This window comes from Dreissena polymorpha, chromosome 10 (genome assembly GCF_020536995.1).
Source record: "Dreissena polymorpha isolate Duluth1 chromosome 10, UMN_Dpol_1.0, whole genome shotgun sequence".
Taxonomy (NCBI): domain Eukaryota; kingdom Metazoa; phylum Mollusca; class Bivalvia; order Myida; family Dreissenidae; genus Dreissena; species Dreissena polymorpha.
The window spans coordinates 46863350-46876341 of NC_068364.1; the positions used below are offsets into that span (position 1 = coordinate 46863350).

The window sequence follows — 12992 nt, forward strand, 5'->3', positions numbered from 1 at the left end:
ATATATTTATGAATGTCATTACCCCCACCCACGAAATAAAGAAGCTATATATAATATTTAAAAAAAAAAATATATATATATTTATTTATTTATTTATTTTATTTTTTTAATTTGGCAAACTTACAAGAAATAAACTATAAACATATATATAACAAAAAAAAATGCCAGACGATTTTGATATTGACGAGGTTTGCAGGCTTTAAACTGACATAAAACTAAGAGGGCTATAACGTTTGTATCGGTAAATAAGTTACCATGTACGAAACAAACATTAATGCATGCCGAATACCGATCAAAAGATCGATAAACAAAACTTTCTTTTAATTTATCCAATCCGTTTTAATTAAAAAATGCATGTTAAATGATTTCATTGCCAAACGCATTTTTTGCAAAACGAATAGGTTGCACAGAATTCACATTGCATTAAGACACGCCAACCCGTTTTACAAGACAAGAAAATTATTGCATTTCTATTTGTCTTCGATGAAGCCCTTAATTACTTGATATCGTTTTCTTTAAACATTATGTGTTGTTAAAACATATTTACACCATTTATTCGATATTTTATTCCCTTTTATTTTTGGTCGAAATTCACACTATTTTCTTATTTTGAATCCATACCAACTTAAGGTATATACCGGCAAAATTATTTCCATTTTTATTAACTGTGATCTTGACCCATCAAGCCCCAATAACAATCTTAAGCTCCATGTATACTTGCTATATTTAAAGTGTCAGCAATATTTTTTATTAAAAATCTTAAAGTATTAGCAGAAAACAACATGACAAGAAGCAGACAACATTTTTTGGCAAACACAAATACGCTAAGGATCATACTGAATAAGTAGTTCATGCAATCTGGCTGGTTATCAAACTTGGTTGAGATTGTATGCCCGCGATCAAGTCATTAAGTTTTGTGATGATCCAATACAAATCTATCGGAGTTGGGGACAGGACAATCTAAATGTGGCCATAGTTTTTACAAACGTACCTTATGCGTTCTGGTTGTTTATCGACAATGGCAGAGATATGCCAAATAATGTAATTGTCAAGTTTGATCATTATCAGATTTTAATTGTTTGCGTTATTTAGCGGACATCATTATCCTGGACGCCGTCCAATCGACAGACCGCCAAATATGCTCTATAATACGGTCCCTTTTTGAAATGCTTCTTCAAAGTCGTGTTGAAATATTTATAAACTGTTATAGACTTAATAAATGTAATAATTAGAGCTTCTTAAGACGGACCGTGCCATTTCATATGATATCCATAACATGTACATTCCAGTCTGTGTTTTAATATTGGATTGTCAATATCGACGTTCTGATAAATCTGACAAATTATAACAACGAATAAAATATTAAATCGCAATAATTTGTTAAACATGTCCGAAAGAGGGGATACAGCTTACAGATAATTTAGTGCGCTGGTACTAATAACGGAAACGGTAAATGAATTGTCTCCAATTAAATAGTATAGTATTTATACTGATTATAAAACTGATCATGGAGGTAAAAGTAAGTGTGTGCAAAGCAATGCTAAAAAGACAAATATGGATCAAGTATAATACGATTTTGATCTTTAAGTGAAAAACGTTTGGAATACTGTCATATTTGTTTATAGTATTGCACAAAAAGCGCAATCATATGACTTATCACTAAATAATGGCAAACAGTTATTTCGTCAGTTTATATAAATGTGACATGCAATTATCTCCCTTGATACGTTTAAGTAGTATTTGTTTGCAAAATGTTTAAGGGAAATGATACATTTATGTACATAAAACTTACTGAAGCTCCATAACTGTATTGTGCATTCCAAAGGTAATGCCATTATAGTGAAAAATGAGAATCTGTAGAAACCTTAATAAGTTTTTAATACATGTTTTAACAAATATTTTACATAATCGACTTCATGTGTGCATACAACATGAACATAGTTTAATAATTTCACATGTTCGCCAGAATTAATTGTCTTCTTTTTATAGTGGGATGACTGCACTATAGTTTTGGGTAAGGCAGTAGGGTCGGACTAAAAGGCAAGTCAAGACAAGACAAATATTTATTCAGACTTTTACAGTGTGCATCGTCTAAACACTAGTCTAAGATACTTCACATACAATTATGTCACAGAGATTAACATAAATATAATATAAACATAAGCAACTTCGTATACGGTTACGAAAATACCAGTTAAAATACTTATATATGGAGGATAACTATTTGAAGTTAAGTTACAACATTAGAAATATTATTTCTTAAAATCAGAGCATCTTTTACAAATTTGGCTAATTTAATAAGTTCATATTTATTCGTTGTATTCAGCAATTGGTGGAATTTATAAACAGAAGGCTTGTAATAATAACATTTCTTTAGGTAGTTTCTGCTAATATCGGTGTATAAAGGACATTTACAAACAAAATGAAACTCATCTTCGACATCTAATTCGTTACAACAAAGGCAAAAACGTTCGTTTCGTGGTATATTTTGACCAGCATATCTTCCAGTTTGAATTATAAGTGGTAGACTCGCAATTCGAAGCTTTGTGACGTAGTGTCTTAGTGATTTAACTAATAAATCTATGTAATTTTCGTAAACAAACATATACTTAGACACACGGTACATATCTTAAATAGAGCTATTTTCAACAGATCGAAACCACTCTTGTTTATAAGTATCAATAACAACATGTTTAATGTGGTAAAACTATTTTAACATCGACAGAGCTTGGATTATTTTACACGTAAGACAAACCGTAGGTGTCTAACAATTTGTTTCTATTAGATACCCAATTAGTACGACAGTTTTTGCGACAGTTTTGGCAATCATTGTATATAAATTGATTTGTAAATAATGATTATCAGTTTGGATTAGTTTAAACCAGTATTTAACCATCTTAACATATTTATGAATAAATGTGGGTATCTTCCTAAGTCACCATACACTACAGCATTACGTACATTTTGCTCAACGTTTAACAATCGTTTACAGAACTTTAAGTGTACCCTATCCAATTCCTTTGACTTTGTTTTACCACATATATAACATGCGTAATTCAGTATTGATCCAACAAAAGCATCGAATAGCTGACATTGTTTTTTTGGTTTCAAGTCGAACTCTTTAAATTTGTTAAATAATATATTCGAATCTTCAAGTGCTTTCCACATCAATATTCTTGATTTAACTGAAAATTTCCAATATAAATAAAACCGTTTCACAATAATTAAAATCATTAACTACTTCTTTTTTCTAACCTTCAAATGTCAATGTTTCAAATGGAAATAATCTACCCCGTTTGGGAAAAAACATTATTTTAGTTTTAGCAGTATTAACCTTTAATCCCCAGCATTTACAGCAACGTGATGAAAGATCAAAGAGTTTCTGCACTTCCCCGGGCGATTTACCGATTATGGCCATATCATCTGCGAAAAGCAACAATATCAATACAATGCCATCAATACTTAGACCGGAAGAGGGGTCATTATGTACAAACAATTCTAAGTCCTCTACAAATAGGGAAAACAACAAAGGGGACATAACTTCACCTTGCCGTAAATCTACAGCATACTTAAAATATTCCAAGTATTATGAACAATGCTTAACACATGACTTAAAATTTCATACATATTGTTATTAGTCTAAGTTATTAACCTTCTATGCCGGCTTTGTATATTTTAAGCCATTATGCATTTCGATAAACAGTATAAAAGCATTTAATCATGTCAACGTATATAACATAAAAAAAATTATTTTCATTTACATATGTTTGAACCAAGGCCATTAAGATGTATAAAGCGTCAATTGTTGAGCGCCCTTTTGGGCGGCCGAAATTATCTTAAAGTTACTGCAACAAAATCTAATATTATAATATTGTTAACAACTGAAGTAAATAGCTTAGATACACAACTAGGGAAAAAGGAGGGAGGGAGGGAGGGAAGGAGGGACGAATGGACGAACGAACGGACGGACGGGCGGACGGACGGACGGACGAACGGACGGACGAACGGACGGACGAACAGACGGACGAACGGACGGACGGATGGATGCATGGATGGATGCATGGACGGATGGATGGATTTGGGTTGATGGATGGATGGATGGATGGATGGACGGATAGTTGGATTGACGGATGAATGGATTGATGGAAGGATGGATGCACTATTATGAAGACTACGACACGTTTAAGCGAGCTTCAATTTTTTTAAAGCTTTACCCTACATATTAGATTCCTTATTCGTTTTCGTTTTCCTATGACTGAAATTATTTCTTCTTACAATTCGTTATGCTATTATTTTATTATCTATTCGTTTCTCCACAGTTTTAATAATCTTGTTTGCGAAGCTACAAAATTTAAAAATTAACATCGAACATGCGAACTGCAACACGCTTATAATATAACCGCAATTTTAGTGAAGCAATGTTTTATCGTAGAACGGTAACATGTTGCAGGTGAAAGTAACGTACCCTAGATATTATATGGGCCCAGGAGCCCAATATATTCAAATAAATGTATAACATTATGTTAAATGAGAGAAATATTGACAAAGAGCCATGAAAAAAAATCCCCACCATCTGATATTAGAATCATAACAATTGTATTAACTAAAATTTATCATAGACCTGTCTTCGCGGGTCGCAAACATGTCAAAATAGTTTAAATCCAAAGTATCCCTTTGTACTCTTATAAAATAGTGAACAACCGTTCAAAAAACTCAAAGTCGGCCGATAACCAAGCACTATTTCGAGCCCGTTTGTTCATCCGAATAAATCTTGGATGTACCTTCAAACAATATGTTTGAGTGTTCTCCCCTTAATCGATAGCTCGCGTCCTATTCATTTAAAACAACGAGGCATGTCACGTATTACATGCATTTGCAACCACTCACCCCTAAAAACTAATTCCAATATAATGAGGACGAGTAAGTGTTTTTCATTTATTAACACTTGTCAAAGCGTCGTTGTTGTTGTTGATTGGATGATTCTGTGCCTGACTTTGTCAGTGTAATGCACTGCTAAGCCGGATTAAAAAGCGATGGCGGCTTTCGTATTCAAATAAATCAAATTTAGGGTTAAAACGTTGTTCCAAAGAAAACATAAACTTTTGGAATTAGTTTTTAGGGGTAGGTGGTTGCATATGCATGCAATATGTGGCATGCCTCGTTGTTGTAAAGGAATAGGACGCGAGCTATCGATTAAGGAGAGATAATGATATTGTTTTATTGAAGTCAAAATTAATCACATAACTAAATGCTAGACTTTCCTCAAACCCGCCCTTATTGTTTTTTATCATGATGAAAATGACAATAAAATGATGATAATGAGCCTGATACATGTAGCGGTGGATTTACCGTGCCAATCATAATGATGGCATTGTTTTTAATGATAATATTAATATGATAGGCTTTATTTTTGGTAGTCGACATACTTATTATAACGGTGGAGGTGAATGTGATTATGATGTTGGTGTTAATAATGACGATGATAGTGGCGGTGATAATTATGAAAGTGGTAGTTATTGTGATTATGATGACTATAATAATGATGAGGAGAGGGAGGATGATGACAATGATTATAATGACGATGATAACGATGAAGATGATGATAAATATGTAGATAATGAAAAGGAGGAGAAAGAGAAAGCGGAATAGATGATGATGATGATTATAATAATGATGATGGTGGTGGTGGTGGTGGTGGTGGTGGTGGTGGTGGTGGTGGTGGTGGTGGTGGTGGTGGTGGTAGTGGTGGTGCTCATATTTACGAAAGTCCTTAAAGTTTGAGAAGTTTATTTACACATTAAATGTCTTGCACGTGTTATTGACACTTGTTGAAGAAATACGACCATAAGTGATTCTTGAATGGGATTTTGTATAGTGTAATAAACAAGTTTTTTATTGTATCTATTCAAATTAAAACAAATATATCAAGGTCTATGACAAATGTCATGTCAAGAGTTGGTTCCAATTTGTTTGGCAAGTACTTTTCGTAAGCAGCATATTTCTTAAGCACTTAATTGTGTCATTCATTAATTAAAATATTTCGAGATAGAAAAACAAACAATATATTATGCAGCAGTTTCCTTCAAAGAGTTTGATTCAAAATTAAATGCACCATTAGTAAATGCAAAAGGAAAAAAACAACAGACACTTTAATTGTATTAGTTTATATTGAAACATGATATGGACAAGTTATTTGTAAGATTCATAAATTATAGCCAATAATTACAGCTGTAAAGGGGCCGTGTATACAGAATGGAAAATGACAATTAAAGGCAGTGGAATTGATTCAATTTACAATGTTACTTTATATTTAAGCAAGCGAAATATTTCTCCTTACTTAAAACAACTTCCGGAAAATGTCGTTCAAATTATAAAAAATCATCACTTGAAATCGATTAAACAGAAAAATATTTTAAGTGTTTTTCGTGGAAAACTTCGAAAATATGTGAATTACTAATATCGCATTGAAAACACTCTACGAGCTTTAAAGCCCGAGTTTTGCTCCTTCAATTAGCAGATGTTATTTGGTTTTAAGGGTTATCTCTCTTGCATCATCTGTTCTGCTTTGCCAATATAAAAATGTTCGTCTAATGTACTTATAATGTTTACACGAATATTGAGTCTCTCATATTTCTTTTGAAATATGATTGTGTAATTGAATGTATATGTACATATTTATATGTATCATGAAGATTGAAACTGAAATAAACTATTAAACTATTAAACTTTTTAAATTTATATGAATAAATTGGCTATAAATATTCATATATGAACGATGTGCACGTGATAATATGTAATTGCAACTGCATGATGTATCCGACGTTTTAAAGTAAATGCGTGTGCTTTTCGCAATATATTACATGTGTATTTTCTGTGAAATAGGATATGTATGCGGTTCTTTATGTTAAATGTTATTTTTCATATGATGCCCGGTATGGGAAAACAGGGCTTAATGCTTGTGCATAAAGAGTCGTCTCAGATTATACTGTAAATTCCGCCCAGACTGATCAGGAACGACGCTTTCTGCTCTTTTTTGTTTAAAGGAAGTCTCTACTAAACGAAAATTGAGTAAAGGCGGAAAGTGTCGTCCCTGATTAGCAGGTGCGGACTGCACATACAAATCTTGGACAAAACTTTAAGCACATGCAATAAGCCCCGTTTTCACTGAGCATAGCTAATATATTTCTTTCAACCACACTTCAGGCATCAACGTTGGAAGTGTTATGGCTGTGGCGGTCCTGTTATTACTTCGCCAGTGTGTTTATGTCACCAATGACGTCACGAATACGATGTTGTGACTGAAATACTTACTCTTTTACTACATATTTTATTATTTGTGTAAAGTTAAAGATACATCCTGCAAAACAAACGTTGTCTGCTTTTCGAATACAAACGTATCATAAATATGCCTCAATTCCCGAGTGTAGTTTAGTTTAAACCTATTTATTTTAGCTTGATTGCATCGAAAGTCTAAATCTTATTGAAACGCTCTCGAGTCCGTTTCCTGGGCCTAGAACCAATACTTGTCTATATAATATACAATATATGTCTTTGGGGAAATCTAAAGAACGCTCCCACAGTGGGGATCGAGCCCATAACCACCCGGTCGCTAGGCAGACACCTTATCCATTACCCCACGGCGACCTCAATGACCTCCCGAATGTACAGGGCACGCTACAAATACGAGGATCGCGGTTTCGTTCCGGGCCCATGTGTGTATTTGTCTTTAAATGATTATACATCAATTTTCCCCTTGTAACACTCCTTTAACCCATTTATGCCAAGCGTCTAGATAAAAGGCCTTGGCAAACAGCGTAGACCCAGATGAGACGCCGCATGATGCGGCGTCTCATCAGTCTTCGCTGTTTGCTTAAAGTAATTTTTGTAAGAAATATTCTAAATATAGAAATAAATATACTAGACATCACTAATTTTGGAAATAAATTGATCCAATTTAGAAGGATGGGAGAGTCCACTAGGCATAAATGGCTTAAAAGTAAGATTTGAAATTAATAAGTTCAGTATTCCGTTACTGAAAAAAATGTCAGATTTGTGAAGAGATAAGCTGTTCAACGCGATATCACTGCAATACTGTTGCTCATTTGGTTGTTGTCGGCTCAGATACCACATACAAGTTACTCGGTGGCCCTTTAGTATACTTGAATGTACCCCGGTTGAGGAAAATACGCTTAAAGACAACCGGACATACTCCGTGGTACTTTTGGTATATTTTATACTTAAGGAGTACCCGCGCTACTTTTAAGTAGAACTTGAGCCGACAATATGACTGTAATACTGCTGCTTTCTGGTCACGAAGGAGTAACCTATCAAATACTGTGATACAGGCTTACAGATAGTACCTATTTCCCGCAACACAGGCCTATTATTTTTTTCAAAATAGAGTATACAATAAGACACTTTTAACACGCCTCTTTTTTACTTTTAAGTGAACGTTACATTAAATCACGCGCTAGCCAAGAAGTTTATCACATATCATGCAGTCTTCCCACACTGTTGTTTAGGGATTCCTGAAAAGGGACAGGGTGGCCTCTTTCGCGAAAATATAGTCGCATGGAAAACTTTGGTCAGTTTTAGTGCCGTAATTATGTTGTCACTATTAATCTAAATATACTTGAATTCAATCGTCGATTTAGTATTATTTCGTGAGGTATCATCTTTATTAACTATAATTTGATTTAAAAATTAAATAATACTGTATAATATTCTATCACGAAAATAGCCAATAAAACACGTTAGGCGTTATTACCAGAACATTGGCAAATAACACCGTGTGGAGCATTACCATGGGTAATGATTGTAAAAGGGAAGGCCACACAAAGTAGAAGTCATTACAGAGTATCTAATTTTTCCAAGAAAATTCGTCCCTAAGCTCGCAAAGGCTGGCGCAATTATTACAAAATTTCTGAACTCGTTTAACTTAATATCATATGGATAGTAAACTCGTTTTACATCTCATATCACCACAACATATGCATTCCATTTTACGATGCAAATGATCTTACTTATCTAAGAAATTTCAAAACAAAATGAAGCGCACAAAACAATCATACATCTATTTGGCTAGTACGTAAGTACTTCTACCAAAGACAGTGAAGATAAATTTTCATTAAATTTATCCTTCCGACTTTGCTTGTCAAAAAATACTTATGTTATCCAATACACAATTAAATATTTAATATAACTGTTGTTTAAGTACATGATATTCCGTTAAAAGTATCAAATAAATCAATAAACTCTTTATAATAAATCAATTGATCCCCGCCCAACTGGATTTAAAAAACAGTCATGTACTCTACGGATTCAAAGCGGATAAAGCGAACACAGATCACCGCACTCTGGACCAGCAGACGCCTTATTGCTTAACCCATTTATGCACAGTGGACTCTCCCACCCTTCTCAATTGGATCAATTTATTTCCAAAATAAGAGATAACTAATACCCAAATATTGATCCGCGAAACTAAATGACTGATGGACTGAGTGAGTGACTTTGTGATTGAGTGACTGACTGAGTGTGTGACTGACTGTAAGTGAGTGTTTTAGTGAGTGACTGACTGACTGAGTGATTGACTGACTAAATGAGTGATTAGTATGCATCTATTTAAAACGTATTATTTTCTATTAAGGCATTATTCCCGCGAATATATCTATTCATACGACCCACGAACACCATGTTAGTGTTCATGTGTCGTATGAATAAATATCGTTGCGGGAGATTAAATAATAAAAACGAGCATTTGGTATCTACACACATGTATTTTACCATACCTGGCGCTGAAATTTCGGCAATTGCCACAAGGAACACTGATGTTTAATTGATTAAGTTAATTTTACGAAATAGTGTACGAAATTTTCGTTGATTTTGAGTAGTAATGTTACTTTAAAGGGGCTTGTTCACACTTAAATTGCATTTTTTTTGAAGTTTTTCATTTAATGCTTTAAATTAATAAATTTAAACATTGCAAATAACGTGCTCCAGTATAAAACAAAAATAAAGTTAAAATAAGAAAGAAAAAAGTAAGCCGCACCAAGGCTCGAACCACTGACCCTTGGATCGGTTTTTTCCCCGACTAAATATAGATTTTAAATGTTAATTTAAATATAAACACGCATTGTCACAACAACAACAAATATGGCGGAATCTGTATTGTCAAACACGGAAGAAGAAGGTAAAATATGTTTTTTATTGTAAAACTCAATAGTGCGTATGATTTTCTTTTTGTAAAAGTAGATTAAAATAGTATAACTGATAAAATGATTCGTTTTCGTTACATAAGTATATGCATATACATCACAGAACGCGAAAATACTGATTCTCTCGTTTACACTTGAGTTACAGACAGAGACTAAAATAAAAAGCCAAGTTGAATACAGAATTAACTTTAGTATTCGCGCAAATAAATTAAATTTATCATTAGCCTTGGAGTACTGAGATCATTTAAACAGTACAGTATCTTTTTCTTTCCTCATAACTGACAGTGACAACATAATTTGTTGGCAGGCAATTCAAGATCCTGCTCATTTATTGACATATTCATTATTGTGTGTTATATGACAATGACATTTATTATTAACTAAAATGCATTAGAATGGTACTGGTAGTTTATTAATTTAAACCCAAAACTCATAGTTAACCCTTTAAGCGCTGGAACCAAATTTTGAAGGCCTTTGCAAACAGTTTGGTTCCAGATGAGACGCCACAGAACGTGGCGTCTCATCAGGATCCAAACTGTTTGCTATTCTAATAGTATTCTTTGAAAAAAAATCGAAGAAATGGCTAATTTTAGAAATTCAGCGGATGACATTTAGCAGATGACAAATTTCCCAGCATGCAAAGGGTTAATGTATTTATATCAGTTTCTTCTGCACAGCTATTTAATAAATAAACTGAATAACCAAAATATTTTTGAAAATAGTAACACAGTTTAGTAATTCATGGCATCAAATGCATGTATCTGGCGCCAGACAACTTGCCCCAATACCAACTTGCCCCAAAACAAACTCGCATCAAAGATATTTTCACTCGCTCCAACCAAGAGACAACTCGCCCCAATTTATTTTCGTGCATCTTATTGTTTCTTTATTTAAAGTATTTTATCTTTATATTCTTTGTTAATTTAGCAAAGCACGTATGTATTTTGATAAATGTGTATTTCAACAGTACATTGTATTTTGAATAAATCAAATACAGGTCATCTGAAATGCATGTATCATTATATTTGTAAAAGCCAAGAATATTCTGGATATTCCTCTTTTTTCAATTGTTTTGAATATCCTCAAGATTTGATTTCCTGAATGTTGAAGAAAACTTATTAGATAATAATACCACATATTTACAACTCACTTTTTTAATAGAGACCATAAATAGTTTTAAAAAGTGGTTTAAATTGTGTATTTACTTTTTCAATAGGATACAACCATAATTAAACCAAGAAGTTTATGAAGAAGGGATCACTGGATTTTGTCACTTTGGTACAAGAAACAGAAAAGGTATACTTATGTAGCTGCATTTTTTTTCTGTTGATTTCATTTGAGAATATTGAAATAATTTGTAGATAATGTTTTCAGATATTCAGGCAAGTTGAGATTTCATTAATTTTTTTTTTATGTCATTTCACAATATTCTTGAATGGAAACAGAAAAAAACACAGTTCAACGCACTAATTGTTGATATATAAAACAAAGTCTTTGTATGTAAAACTGTGTTGCTACATGAGCAAAGAATTTAAAAAAATGATCCTACACTACACTAGGTGAATATTGAAATTTTACAAAAAAATCTGACAGGAATGTTAAAAAATGGTGTCATGAAAAATAAAAAATTCTATATGTACATGTAGCTACATCTTGTGTCAAATTCTTAGCTTTATGTTCAAAACATTTATTGTTAAATGCAGAAATGTCTTTTCAAGGATATCATAGACCACCTTACTTATACGGAAGCATAGGAGCTGTTGACGGAAATTGCTGCCAGACAGTCAACAGTTATCACTGACAGCCTGTCCTGGCCCAGCTGGGACCATCCTCAAGCTAACCATGATGATGTGTTTGCAAGAATTGTCCATTTGGGAGAACATGATGAAGACAAGCTTTATTGTGGCATGGCCTGACAATACTGTACAAGCCAGAGACCAGTATGTTTACTGTTGTTGAATATGACCCATTTTTCATGTTTATTTTTCTGTGGACCTGTTTAACAGAATTAATAATGCACTTTATCTATTTCAAATATGTTATTTTTCTGTGGACTGTTTAACGGAATTATTAATGCATTTTATCTATATCAAATATTTTATTTGTCTGTGGGCCTGTTTAACCGAATTAGTAATGCATTTTATCTTTATCAATTATTGTTGCTTGTAATATGAATATAGACCACGTAAAACTACTCATGTAATTGTCTCAGCTTAAAATTAAAAGTGTAGAAAATTTAACTCATTTACTGTCGAAACAGTGGCCATTATGTTCCTGCATCTTAAAAGTTGGACAATAACAGCTAGTATATATATATATATATATATATATATATATATATATATATATATATATATATATATATATATATATATATATATATATAGATTTAGCAAGGGGTTTTGAGTTTTTTATGTGTTCATAATTTTCAGAAAAAGGGTTAAGTGGTGACTGATCCTCTCACCCTCCTTATCCAGGAAACGTTTCGGAACAACGTGTTGGCACTGAACATGTGGAGGACACATATTGATCACAGTACATCCTTTGGATACATGAACACCTTCAACGGGACGACAACACAACTGTACCTGCCTTTTTTTGAAAGGAAGTAGTTAATAAAATTATTGTTAACAGCTTTTTTAGTCTTGTTGTTTAAGAATGCTTGCAACATTTAAGTGGATAAACGGTTGTTTTAAATTTGAAGCTTCAGTAATGCATTCTTTATTAAATGATGTAATCTTATTTCTTTCAATATAGTGTAAATAATAAGAACATAAT

The 12992-nt window shown here is 32.9% G+C and overlaps 1 long non-coding RNA gene across 1 annotated transcript; it reads left to right on the plus strand.

Annotated features, from left to right (window-relative positions):
- The first annotated feature begins 10138 nt into the window (after nucleotides 1-10138).
- On the plus strand, nucleotides 10139-12767 carry LOC127847263 (uncharacterized). Its single transcript, XR_008033885.1, has 4 exons — nucleotides 10139-10189; nucleotides 11431-11510; nucleotides 11933-12154; nucleotides 12647-12767. It is a non-coding gene; the product is annotated as an uncharacterized LOC127847263 (long non-coding RNA).
- The last annotated feature ends 225 nt before the right edge of the window (nucleotides 12768-12992 follow it).